The sequence below is a fragment of the Stylophora pistillata genome, chromosome 12 (assembly GCF_964205215.1).
Source record: "Stylophora pistillata chromosome 12, jaStyPist1.2, whole genome shotgun sequence".
Classification (NCBI taxonomy): Eukaryota; Metazoa; Cnidaria; class Anthozoa; order Scleractinia; family Pocilloporidae; genus Stylophora; species Stylophora pistillata.
In genome coordinates this window covers 22,708,698-22,722,392 of record NC_142530.1, presented here as the reverse complement: position 1 = coordinate 22,722,392, position 13,695 = coordinate 22,708,698, and the positions used below count along the sequence as shown (strand labels likewise).

General features: G+C 41.5%; 1 long non-coding RNA gene and 1 pseudogene across 2 annotated transcripts; one reads left to right on the top strand and one right to left on the bottom strand.

Moving 5' to 3' along the window:
• The first annotated feature begins 83 nt into the window (after positions 1-83).
• On the top strand, positions 84-9,597 carry LOC148719308 (uncharacterized; annotated as a pseudogene). The gene is made up of 3 exons (XR_015993893.1): positions 84-726; positions 2,851-7,368; positions 8,125-9,597. The product of XR_015993893.1 is annotated as an uncharacterized LOC148719308 (transcript).
• LOC148719309 (uncharacterized) lies at positions 7,423-7,683 on the bottom strand. Its single transcript, XR_015993898.1, has 2 exons — positions 7,596-7,683; positions 7,423-7,469 (listed from the first exon to the last, which is right to left on the bottom strand). It is a non-coding gene; the product is annotated as an uncharacterized LOC148719309 (long non-coding RNA).
• Positions 9,598-13,695: the final 4,098 nt, after the last annotated feature.

Genomic DNA, 13,695 nt, shown 5'->3' with positions numbered 1-13,695 from the left:
ATTATTTGAACTTCATTGATAAGACAGAGCTGAATAATGAAATGCAATGTCAGAGGTTATGTGTCCAACAACGCGGGCTCAAGTGTTCAAGGTCTAAAATTTCGCGAAAAATTAGCGGAAAATAATGAGGGCTGACTTTTAAAACCGAGGAACTCTGTTTTCTTTGAAGGCACTTTCCTATTTCCGAAGGTTTTAAGGAGTAAATTAATATTTGAAAATTTTTAGGGGGTGTACCAAGTTTTTGGAGGTTGTTCTGTAAAAGAAAAGCGGCAAGGAAAACGACGCCTCGAAGCAACAGAATAGGAAATCAACCATGCGAACGACTCAAAATCCGTGTTTCCGCGGCAAAACCTAGCACATGCGTTTACATTATTCAGCTCTGTCCATTGATAACGGCTATGTAAATGCCCTGGTAAATGCCATAGGAAGCCATTACCATAGAAACCCACAGATATTTAAGATGGTAAGCCTGTGATTTGTGTTGATCAAATACTTTCAGTTTCGACTTCCGCTCATTTCTTCGATTTATAGTTTGGCAGTCAGTCGCTGAATTGCTGTGAAAAAACTTGGGAACTTTGATCAATCGCTTCAAGACCTTGGCACTGATAGTTAATCTTCATTTACGGTGATGTTGAGGTAATTGCTGTCTGTAATCACGAAGAACCCTCCTCCAGAAATTTCCGCCTTCGCGACTGGTAATCACGCGATGTAAGATCAGGCATTGAGGTAAGATTGCTGATTTTTTTTTCCGCTTATGTCTGCTAATGTTGTTTTCGTGCACTTGGTGGCTCACTACCAAGATTCACTAGACAAATGCAATTCCTCCTTGCGATAAATTTTTCAAATGGGCAATTTAACCGTTGACTTGACTTTGACTTCCACAAATCAAGAAAAATAATTACGATCAATATCTGTTACGCAGTTACTAATTGTTTGTACTTAATACATGCCTCTGTTCAGGCCAGTATAACATCGCAGTAGTTTAGTTAGGGGTGCATGTGTACTAACTTATTTAGTAAAGCATGTAAAACTACATGCTCCATAAAGTGGCACGTTTACACTTGAAATCCCCGACTCTTGTAACAAAAGTGCACTCTAGGGAAAGCGTTAAGTTTCATATATTTCCGCGCAGTGGCGCACGGCTTGTTGTGGTTATACACCGCGGTGTGTACTTGACTAATAAGTTGTTTGTCTGATGAAGTAGTCACTCAGTCTAAGAAGGATCTCAATGTAAATGCGCCTTACATTAACCCAATCAGTTCACTTTGCTGAAAGGCACTCTCTTAACAATAGTCTCTTTAATCAGTTATCTTCTAAAGAATTTATTCGCCGCCTGTTTTCAAGGAAGGCGACTAAACATTGTAGATTGTTCGAGCTCGCAGTGGCTACCACATCCACCAAGCCTCATAGAGGAAGACCGCTGTGTTCTTAATGAAGTGATCACGCTTATTTTTAGAATTGAAACAAAAAAATCATTATCGTAGAATTCGTTTTTCTTTCCTCGTTTCTGTGCGGGATGGAATAGTTTCTGGAATATTTAAGGAATTTACAACAACTTCTCGTGAAATCGCCTAATTTTCCATGCAACTCAGCATTTGGAAACGACACATGTTCAGCGTCGATGTGCGTGACAGACTTAAAGAGAAAACGATAGGTCACGCGATGGCGTTGAATAAATATAACCGTTTACGGTCGTGTCGATACAAAGTCATTTCAATATAAGTTGATTCGATACAAACTGAAGTTGATTCGGTACATCGATTAAGTCGATTCTATCCACGTAGAAAGTCGTTTCGTCACAAATTCAGATAAAAACTCGTGAAGGTTTATCATTCAGACATCCAAACATCCGTATTGATTATTTATCTTTTTCAAAATGGTGTAGATCGCGCGCGCAGCTCGGTTTAAGGATTGCACAATAATTGCCGGGGATGGGGGGGGGGGAAGGAAATCGAGAGGGGGCGGGCAGTATGTAAAATCATTGTTTTAGGGAGGTCGGGTAACGTGTCATTCTTTGTATGAGCTATGTGGTCAAACGTTTGCACATGTGCGTTTACTCTGAACATATCTAACATATCCTTTGAAGAAGAATTTGAATTTAAATAAAATGAAATTTAAATGAGAAAAGAAAAGAAAAACAAAAAGAAAACTACAAAAGAAATTGAAGCAGCCAGGGCTTGAACGTGATACTTTCGGACTCGAGTAGAGTAGGTAGCGTTAGATAGGTAGATATGCAAAGCGCACGAAATGGCGAGCTTTTCTACTGAAATAAAGTTGATGCACATTTTAAAAAATGTATTAAAATACATGTACCTCTTCGGCCTGTCAATTGAACAGTGTTCAAACTCTGCTCTAATTAAGTTTGGAATCGATAAGAGCCGTTCATTAACCTCTCTACATTTTATACCACATTTCTTTTCTACCTACATACAGTCATAGACTACCTTTTAATTCATAAGTATCACAATTTTTTACTTTTGGAGTGTTTCGGATAATTCCGAAATGATCCAGGATGTTTAAAAATGTTAAAGAATATTGCGGAATTTGACATGATGTTCTGTGGTCCTGGTTTTATAAATGAACCTTAATTCCCAAGCTTTATTCTCTCTTATTTACTTTCTACTTCCTTTTATTGATTTTCATGACTGAATGATTTGAAATTGATTCATCGACTAACGCCCTGCAAGAAGACTGCATGACGTCTTTCAGTACGGAGCTCCTTTGCCGCTAACACAGGTGTTAAAAGTACTGTTGCCAGTATTTTGCCTGAGGTTGAAGTAATTTGATTTCTAAAGTTGTAGATTTGGTAATTATTTTTATCATTAGCTAATAGACGTATTTTCAACAAAGGGTTGCAAGACACGTCTGCAACAGACATGGCCGCTGCAAAAGAATATACCGATGAGCAACTAAACTATTACAAGATTTGTTACGTCACAACTGATATCCTAACCGAAGGTTTGCGAACAATTTTCAAACAAGAATGGGACAGTCGTTACAGGATGACCTTTGGAGAATGGAAAGATGATCCTGGTAATGGGACAGACTTTTACAATGCAGAGTCCCGGCCAAACCAAAGAAGGAATAAGCATCTATTGGCGACCATGATTAAAGGAAACAGAGCAGACTGGGACTGTACCATGCTGTTTTACGCCATTCTCTACTCCGATTGCATCTCTGGTCTAAACGCGGTAGTAAAAACGAATGTTGACAATCTCAGAAAATTTCGCAATGAAGAATTTGCTCACATGCCCCAAGGTCAACTTTCGGAGTTAGAATTTAACACTGCTATTGGCAAAGTTTTCGCTGCATTCCAGGCACTAGGTCTTTCCACTACAGAAGTTCAACAGATCGCAAACCAAAAGACGTTTCCGACGAAGGAGTTAAGAGATGTTTTAGACAAAGTAAACGATTTAAAAAAAGACTTACAAGAAAAAGAGAAAGAAAACATGGAGATTGAAGACCAACGACAGGTTCTTTACGAACAACTGCTGAACGACACTTCCCCATTTTGCATTCTTCCTCCTAAACCTTCACACGACCTAGCAAGTCGCGATGTTGAGGTTGCTGACATCACAAAACAGCTGCATGAGCTTAAGCGAGCTGATGAAAGCAACTTAAGCATCTTGTATATCTCCGGGAATCCTGGCAGCGGTAAATCGCAACTGGCCGGTCTTGTAGCCAAGAGATTTTACGAGAAAGCCCGAAAAGACTCTTGCTCTGAAGTGTTTGTAATGACACTGGATGCGGAAACGTTAGACTCACTTCTGGAATCTTACATCACGTTTGCTCGACAAATGAAGTGCCCGGAACATGCTATTACAAACATCCATAGCTCAGAGGATTTGAAAACAGAGGAGAAGATCAACAGCCTGATGTCCTTAATCAGCACAAAGATTGGTCAGTACGAGTCCTGGCTTCTGTTGGCTGATAACGTTAAAAGCTTATCTGAACTGCATGTTCATTTACCTCGGCAAGGACATGGACAGTGGGGAAAAGGTTATCTGTTGATCACGACCCAAGATACCTCGTGTGTACCGTTACCAGGCCTTTCCATTCAACACATCTCAGCAAGCGAGGGTATGCAGTCCCAGGAAGCTTCTTCTTTGTTGGCTCTGATTTCTGGTATAAGTGACAGTGAGCTGGGAGAAGTAGTAGCTAGAGAGCTCGATTACCAACCTCTTGCGTTAGCAAGCGCTGCCACCTATGTGAGGCAACTTCGACAGAGCAAACGTTTTTCAGAGTTTGGTTGGAACGACTTTCTGAAAAAAGTAGAAAAAGGGCAACGTGATGCGACAGAGACCCTACTTTCAGAGATCAACCCATGTTACAAGAAATCGATGACAACAGCAACAACACTGGCCGTTAAAGAAGTGATGAAATCAGACAAAATCATTGATCATGCATTAAGTTTTTTCTCCCTCTGCTCGTCACAGGCTTTAAATGAGGATATTGTGGTGAATTATATTGTCAACGCAGCAGGAATAATAGATAAAGAGATGATAATTATGAAACTCCAAAGATGTTCGCTACTTTTGTCACATGAAGATGGGTTTGGTGTCCACATCCGGGTACATCAGGTTGTACACGATGTCGTTACGTCGCTGATTCAGGGTTATCCGGAAAGCCGTCACGTGAAAGCTTTTAAAAGCGCTGTGGCGGCGTTTAACCTGTTCATAGATAACAACTTACCAAAGGAATCGTCAGACTCAATTTTGCAAAGCTACGCCCTTTCCCTACATTTAAGAAGTTTTATTCTTAATTTTGAAAACATACTTTCAAAGGATGCCCTTTCCCGAATCGTCCAGCCTGAAATGGGGAAACTGGGTGAAATTTGTGAGAACCATTGTCATTTTCAGGCCGCAAAGAAATGTTATCACTTTTTACTACAAGCCGCTCTCATAAAGTTTGGAACTGAGTCCGATGATGTTGCATATTATTACAATAGCTTGGGTGTGGTTAACATGAGGCTAGGCGACTTTGAGAAGGCCAAGGAGTATTTCGAACTTCATCTGAGCATTGAAGAGAAAAAGCTGGGACCTGAGCATGTAACAGTGGCAACTAGTTACAATAACCTGGGTTCTGTTCACGAGGAACTGGGCGACTTTGAGAAGGCCAAGGAGTATTACGAACTTGCTCTGAGCATTGAAGAGAAAAATCTGGGACCTGAGCATGTAACAGTGGCAACTAGTTACAATAACCTGGGTTCTCTTAACAAGAGCCTGGGCGACTTTGAGAAGGCCAAGGAGTATTGCGAACTTGCTCTGAGCATTCGAGAGAAGGATCTGGGACCTGAGCATGTAACAGTGGCAACTAGTTACAATAACCTGGGTTCTGTTCACGGGGAACTGGGCGACTTTGAGAAGGCCAAGGAGTATTACGAACTTGCTCTGAGCATTGAAGAGAAAAATCTGGGACCTGAGCATGTAACAGTGGCAACTAGTTACAATAACCTGGGTTCTGTTCACGAGGAACTGGGCGACTTTGAGAAGGCAAAGGAGTATTACGAACTTGCTCTGAGCATTAAAGAGAAAAATCTGGGACCTGAGCATGTAACAGTGGCAACTAGTTACAATAACCTGGGTTCTGTTCACCAGGAACTGGGCGACTTTGAGAAGGCCAAGGAGTATTACGAACTTGCTCTGAGCATTCGAGAGAAAAATCTGGGACCTGAGCATGTAACAGTGGCAACTAGTTACAATAACCTGGGTTCTGTTCACGAGGAACTGGGCGACTTTGAGAAGGCCAAGGAGTATTACGAACTTGCTCTGAGCATTGAAGAGAAAAATCTGGGACCTGAGCATGTAACAGTGGCAACTAGTTACAATAACCTGGGTTCTGTTCATAATAGCCTGGGCGACTTTGAGAAGGCCAAGGAGTATTGCGAACTTGCTCTGAGCATTCGAGAGAAAAATCTGGGACCTGAGCATGTAACAGTGGCAACTAGTTACAGTAACTTGGGTTCTGTTCACGAGGAACTGGGCGACTTTGAGAAGGCCAAGGAGTATTACGAACTTGCTCTGAGCATTCGAGAGAAAAGTCTGGGACCTGAGCATGTAACAGTGGCAACTAGTTACAATAACCTGGGTTCTGTTCACGAGGAACTGGGCAACTTTGAGAAGGCCAAGGAGTATTACGAACTTGCTCTGAGCATTAAAGAGAAAAATCTGGGACCTGAGCATGTAACAGTGGCAACTAGTTACAATAACCTGGGTTCTGTTCACAAGAGACTGGGCGACTTTGAGAAGGCCAAGGAGTGTTGCAAACTTGCTCTGAGCATTCGAGAGAAAAATCTGGGACCTGAGCATGTAACAGTGGCAACTAGTTACAATAACCTGGGTTCTGTTCACGAGGAACTGGGCGACTTTGAGAAGGCCAAGGAGTATTAGGAACTTGCTCTGAGCATTAAAGAGAAAAATCTGGGACCTGAGCATGTAACAGTGGCAACTAGTTACAATAACCTGGGTTCTGTTCACGAGGAACTGGGCGACTTTGAGAAGGCCAAGGAGTATTACGAACTTGCTCTGAGCATTGAAGAGAAAAATCTGGGACCTGAGCATGTAACAGTGGCAACTAGTTACAATAACCTGGGTTCTGTTCATAATAGCCTGGGCGACTTTGAGAAGGCCAAGGAGTATTGCGAACTTGCTCTGAGCATTCGAGAGAAAAATCTGGGACCTGAGCATGTAACAGTGGCAACTAGTTACAGTAACCTGGGTTCTGTTCACGAGGAACTGGGCGACTTTGAGAAGGCCAAGGAGTATTACGAACTTGCTCTGAGCATTCGAGAGAAAAATCTGGGACCTGAGCATGTAACAGTGGCAACTAGTTACAATAACCTGGGTTCTGTTCACGAGGAACTGGGCGACTTTGAGAAGACCAAGGAGTATTACGAACTTGCTCTGAGCATTGAAGAGAAAAATCTGGGACCTGAGCATGTAACAGTGGCAACTAGTTACAATAACCTGGGTTCTGTTCACAAGAGACTGGGCGACTTTGAGAAGGCCAAGGAGTATTGCGAACTTGCTCTGAGCATTCGAGAGAAAAATCTGGGACCTGAGCATGTAACAGTGGCAACTAGTTACAATAACCTGGGTTCTGTTCACGAGGAACTGGGCGACTTTGAGAAGGCCAAGGAGTATTAGGAACTTGCTCTGAGCATTAAAGAGAAAAATCTGGGACCTGAGCATGTAACAGTGGCAACTAGTTACAATAACCTGGGTTCTGTTCACGAGGAACTGGGCGACTTTGAGAAGGCCAAGGAGTATTAGGAACTTGCTCTGAGCATTAAAGAGAAAAATCTGGGACCTGAGCATGTAACAGTGGCAACTAGTTACAATAACCTGGGTTCTGTTCACGAGGAACTGGGCGACTTTGAGAAGGCCAAGGAGTATTAGGAACTTGCTCTGAGCATTAAAGAGAAAAATCTGGGACCTGAGCATGTAACAGTGGCAACTAGTTACAATAACCTGGGTTCTGTTCACAAGAGACTGGGCGACTTTGAGAAGGCCAAGGAGTATTGCGAACTTGCTCTGAGCATTCGAGAGAAAAATCTGGGACCTGAGTATGTAACAGTGGCAACTAGTTACAATAACCTGGGTTCTGTTCACGAGGAACTGGGCGACTTTGAGAAGGCCAAGGAGTATTAGGAACTTGCTCTGAGCATTAAAGAGAAAAATCTGGGACCTGAGCATGTAACAGTGGCAACTAGTTACAGTAACCTGGGTTTTGTTCACGAGGAACTGGGCGACTTTGAGAAGGCCAAGGAGTATTAGGAACTTGCTCTGAGCATTGAAGAGAAAAATCTGGGACCTGAGCATGTAACAGTGGCAACTAGTTACAGTAACCTGGGTTCTGTTCACGAGGAACTGGGCGACTTTGAGAAGGCCAAGGAGTATTAGGAACTTGCTCTGAGCATTAAAGAGAAAAATCTGGGACCTGAGCATGTAACAGTGGCAACTAGTTACAATAACTTGGGTTCTGTTCACAAGAGACTGGGCGACTTTGAGAAGGCCAAGGAGTATTTCGAACTTGCTCTTAGCATTAAAGAGAAAAAGCTGGGACGTGAGCATGTAGTAGTGGCAACCAGTTACTGTAACCTGGGTTGTGTTCATGAGGAACTAGGCGACTTTGAGAAGGCTAAAGAGTATCACGAACTTGCTCGTACCATTAGACAGAAAGAGCTAGGACCTAAGCGTGTTGAAGCTGCGTGTTTCGCAGCTACCAAAAGTTCTGGGGTGTCTGTTGATCCGGCTCTGGACATTTTAGAGGAAACCGATGATCGTGCTCTTAACTTTCATTTCCGGAAACGTGCGGCTGAAGATGGTCTTGCTCCAGTGTCAATCAATGGTTTGTGTCAAGCTTCGTTTGAAAGTGGTGTTACATCCACTAAAAAGCGAAAGATTAAAAAGGAGTGAGAAATAGGAGGACAGAAATTGTTAGAATTACTCAAAAGTTATCTTCTTGACCTCTGAGATTCCCAAACGAGACAATGACAGGATTTATTTTGTGTTAAAAGACTTGAATACAACTTACGAGTTTCCATGCATATGTTGAGTTAAGATAATTGGTAACAGCCCGTGTTCAGTATTTTTCTAGGCAACTTTCCGACCAGGTGGAATAGATTTGTTTGTGGCTTTTCCTTTTTTCTGGTTTGGTCATTTTCTTGCTTATGTTTTATTTTGTTTCTTTCTCTTTTATTTAAAGAGGGTAGACTTTATAGCCTTGACTTTTTGTAGTCGTTCTAATTTTCCTGGTTCTTTTTCTAATATATGGAACGTGGGCTGTCTAAAAAATCATATATGTATATATGCTTAAGGCAAGGGCTGAAAATAACGAAAACCATCAATATTCTACACGGCCCTCAAGAGGGCTCCAACTTAACTAACTAAATTAAAGTAACTAAGTAAATTAATAAGCAAAAATATTGATTAGGTTCTTGGTTTTCAGTCAGTAAATTCATTGTCTTCGGTGAAAAGCAAACCATTCTAATCTGGCAATTTTTTATTACCTTACCTTACAGCTTTGCCGTGAAAAAAGTGTTTAAAGGCCTACAGTAGTTTAGCTTTTCAATTGTACAAAGTACACTTATTGCGTTTGGAAACTGTTTTCTTTGATGATGCTATCGTTTTTACATCAGTACATTGGAAGCCTTAGTTCATTTTAACAAAACATCCTTAGTTTTTAATTTCTGTCGTTCTTACATCAGTATATTAATAACCTTAGTTCATTTAATGAACAAACATCGTTCGTTTTTAATTTTTTGTCGAGTTTTCCTCTCATAATTGCAAGCGTGTATAGTGCCGTAGCAACGGTAATATGAGTGGGGGGGCACGCGAGCGCCTGAGGCGCCAGCCGCTAGGGGGGTCTGGGGGCATGCTCCCCCAAAAAGTTTTGAAATCTAGAGGCTTGGAAATGCCATTTCCAGCGTTCTCCAAGAGCTATTTGTGATTTACGCTTATCGCGAACTACTTACTTCGTACACTGTCTCAGTAAACCAATGCACTTTGAGGATAACACTTGCAACGTCAATTACAAAATAGAAAACCGACTATCTCTATATCTTAAAACCATTAAATGTTTCACCTTTCAGAGTCATCATAGTAAGTTCGTAGTTATTAAACTGTCTGAGTTGCCTTAAAGGCAAACGTAGACTTTATCGGCAGGTCGTTTTTTGAAAACTTCCGAAACAGTCGCTTGCGCATCTGGTTGTCCCATACAAACAAATTGGCGACCACCACCATGTCAATACCATCTGCCAATTCCTTGTGGAATTTTTCAATCAATTTTTTAATTTTTTAATTATAGACTAGTGAGCAGCACTTCTTCGAACAGTAGTTGTAAAACTTCTTGTATTTTGCTACGCGTTTCGTCTAACTGTCGTAGACTTCTTTAGGGAGTTTTACAAGTACGACTAAAAGCCTGCATTTATAAGCCAAAGTTACAGAGGCCGATGACCGTAGAGGCTTGGCTGGACTTACGAACAGGAACAGGCGAAGTTGTGAAAAATTTGTGAAAAATTTAACTCGTGAAAGGCAAGGTGAGAAAAATATTTTGGGGGCCAGGGTTTTAGCTAAAACCGTGGCCCCCAAAAAACTTACTTACATAGATTAGCTATTGTCACAGTTTTCTTGTAACACACAGTACAATCTAAGTCTGGCAGAATATTACTGATAACCTTCTTAATACGGGCATGACTGCAGTTGAACGTAATCTTAAAGGCAAGAGTCCTGCTTGGCCGAGATCTATGTTTAGGTGGCCGGGAGATCCAGGTCTCCCTGTCGTGGTAACGCACACCGTGAAACGGTGGCAGAAAAAACTTAAAAAGGATAGCCTCTAAGTTGCATTCGCTTCCAGAACGTATCCCTAGTCTCACAGAAAGACTTAAAAGAAGAACTGTTTCTAGCATATCTCATAAGCTCCCCTTTTATAAAAGCTTTGTTGTTGCTAGAGGGGTGAAACGACTCGAATGGTATGTAGAGATATTTGTTAAGAGGCTTCTGATACGTAGAAAATTGCAGCACGCTTGAGGAATTATCCTTGTACAGACAAAGATCTAGAAAAGAAATACTACTGTCGCTAATACAATGAGTAAGCTTGATTCGATCATTTTTGGTATTAAGAGCGCCAAGAAATTTCAGGAGGGTATCCCTGGGTCCACACCAAATAACAAAAAATGTCATCAATGAAACGCTTATAGAGCACGAGAAATTGAGAGTACTGCTCCACAATATCTTTTTCGTGGAAATACATAAAAGCGTTTGCGACTGTGACGGCGAAAGGAGTGCCCATAGCAATACCAAACACTAGGTGAAAAATAACCGGACTGAATTCAGATGATAAATAGTTATTGTTGAATACAATTCTGGCGAGCTCAATCAGTAGTGGAGTTTCGGGAGCCCTTGCTTCGCGAAGGAGCAAGTCGAGAGCCACTAAGGCTTTTTTGGTGTCTACGTTGGGATATAACGATGCAACATCCGCGGTGACAAGAAGACAGCTTGAGTTAGGCAAGACTGTGCTCTCAAGTAATTGAATAAGCTCACCAGAATCCCTAAGGACCGTAGGCAGATGTACAGCGGGCTTAATAAGCTCGTCAACAAAAATACTAATTGGCCTAGTGATATATGAATGGGAAGCAGCAATTGGTCTCCCCATCATGGAGTCTTTATGAACTTAGGGATGATGTAGAACTTAGCCGGGTTCATAAAATGATCGAAACTACGCAAAAAGCGAGCAACATTAGCAGAGATAAATCTGCTGTAAATAGACATGAGCCTTTCGCAAGAATTAATTACATAAGCACGATTAGCATACCAGTGCTGTTGCGTGACTTTGCGGTATGACAGCTCGTCATACAGATGTCTAAGTGTCTCCGCTTGAACCCAATCCGTTGACAGAAGAGCTGGTCCAAGGTTTTTATCCGTGGGCAGAATTTTAATGTCAGGATTGGATTTCAACTCGTGGAGGTCTTCTCGCTCTTGCTTCGAGAGATTGTGCGGTTTTTCAGCCGTGATGCTCTTTTGTAACTCTTTGCGAAGCCCGAAGAGTTTGTCTTCAAGATCTGGGTTTTCCCTCAGTGGAATCCAGCCAGTTGGAACGTACAATCTGGGATTGAAATCACTGCTTTGAGGTTGTTTGGAAAACTTATCTTGGAGGCGAACTCTTCGGCAAAAGTCTTGAATTTGCTGGTCGAACTGAGGAACAGTCGGAGGTCGCAGGGAAAGTCTGAACTTCAGGCCTAGGCCCAGAACCTTAGACTGCCGCTTACTCAGCTCAACAGAAGTAAAGTTGTCGATTTCCGAGTTTCGTGGGAGCCGGTCAAATAGAGGTCGATTGGCCATCTTAAATAACCATTTCTGGAGTGTAGAACGTCTGTCTACTTTACGAGGCCGGAACCTTTGCCTCGGGCGTTTTTTGACGGCGCTCGAGAATTGTTAGGACTTGATTTTGACCTCTGGCGTTGGTTGGCCTTTCGGTGTTCGGGTCGGCTTTTCCGCGGGTTGCTGTCGCGCCTGGCACTGATTTTACCAATGCGCTTGGCACCGGTTTGAGTGTTTTGCTTTCCATGAGGACCGGAGTGGACGATAGATACTTTGCGCTGTCGACCTGTATCGACACGGTTTGTTGTGCCAGAGGAAAGACGGAGTTCGTTTCGAACGATCTCTCGGATCGAAGTTTCCGAAGGCACAAAACCCTCGCTAACGTCCATGTTAACAAGACTTTTATGTTTTCCCTTGCGGTCTATCTCTGTTTGAGGAGCTTTAGAAGTTCCAGAGACTGCACTGTCTTTAGAAAGATCTTCAGCGAAGGCTGAAGCGGCGACACAGAGGCTGCTAGCTTGATCTTCCGAAATATCGGTTTTAATAATAATAATAATAATAATTAATAATAATTTTATTTATATAGCGCTAAAATCCAATAATTGTCCAAAGCGCTACCTAATTACAATATAAAATATAAAAATATATAATATAAAATATCTACAATATACAATATAATTCAAATATAGCCTAAGTTATCTACTATATAAATCAAAAACATCTCAAAACAAAACGAATCTCATAACCTATATGCTAACTTAAATAAAAAAGTTTTAAGGGATTGCTTAAAAGTTGCCACTGAAGCACATTTCCTAATCTCTAGAGGTAAATCGTTCCACAATTTAGGTCCTGCAATAGAGAAAGCTCTGTCTCCATATGTTTTCAATCTGCTTCTTGGAACCACTAAATATTCTTTACATGAAGAACGCAATGACCTAGAGTATGTTTTAAAATTCAAAAGGTCAGAAATATAGGAAGGTGCAAGGCCATGAAGGGCCTTGTATACCAATAAAAGGACTTTAAAAGTTATTCTAAACTCAACTGGTAACCAATGAAGATCAATTAAAATAGGAGATATATGAACATGCCTCGGTGTCAATGTGACAACACGAGCTGCAGCATTCTGAACTGCCTGTAGTCTAGCCAACAGATACTTAGGAAGGCCATGTAATAAGGAATTACAGTGATCAATTTTCGAACTAATAAATGCATGGACTAAGATTTTACATGTATCTTGGCTTAAGTACTTGCGGATTTTAGCAATATTTCTCAAATGATAGAATGATGATTTACAAATGTTCTTAATGTGCTCCTCAAAACTAAATATGCTATCAAACTGAACCCCTAAATTACGAACAGAGTCACGAGGTGCAATGCACTCAGAACCAACAGTAATGTGACCGATGTCAGGCATGGGATGGTATCTGGAACTGATGACTACAAGGTCCGTTTTGTCCTGGTTTAGTTTAAGATAGTTTCTTATCATCCATTCATCAATGTCCCTCACACAGCATTCCACTCTCAACTTCACTTGTTGGATGTCATTCAAGCTGGTAGATTTAAAGGTAATATATAATTGGGTGTCATCAGCATATAGATGGTATGATAGTCCATGATCATTTATTATGTCCGCAATAGGTGATGTGTATAACAAATACAACAAAGGGCCCAGAAATGATCCCTGAGGGACACCACACTTCAGTGCACGTTGTGAAGAATGACTATTCCCAACTTTAACAAACAGCTTACGTGAAGACAGGTATGATTTCAGCCACTTAAGCACAGTTCCTTGAAAACCAAAACAAGTAGACAGCCTTGTCACTAGAAGAGTATGGTCCACCGAATCAAACGCCGCCGACAGATCCAAAAGTACCAG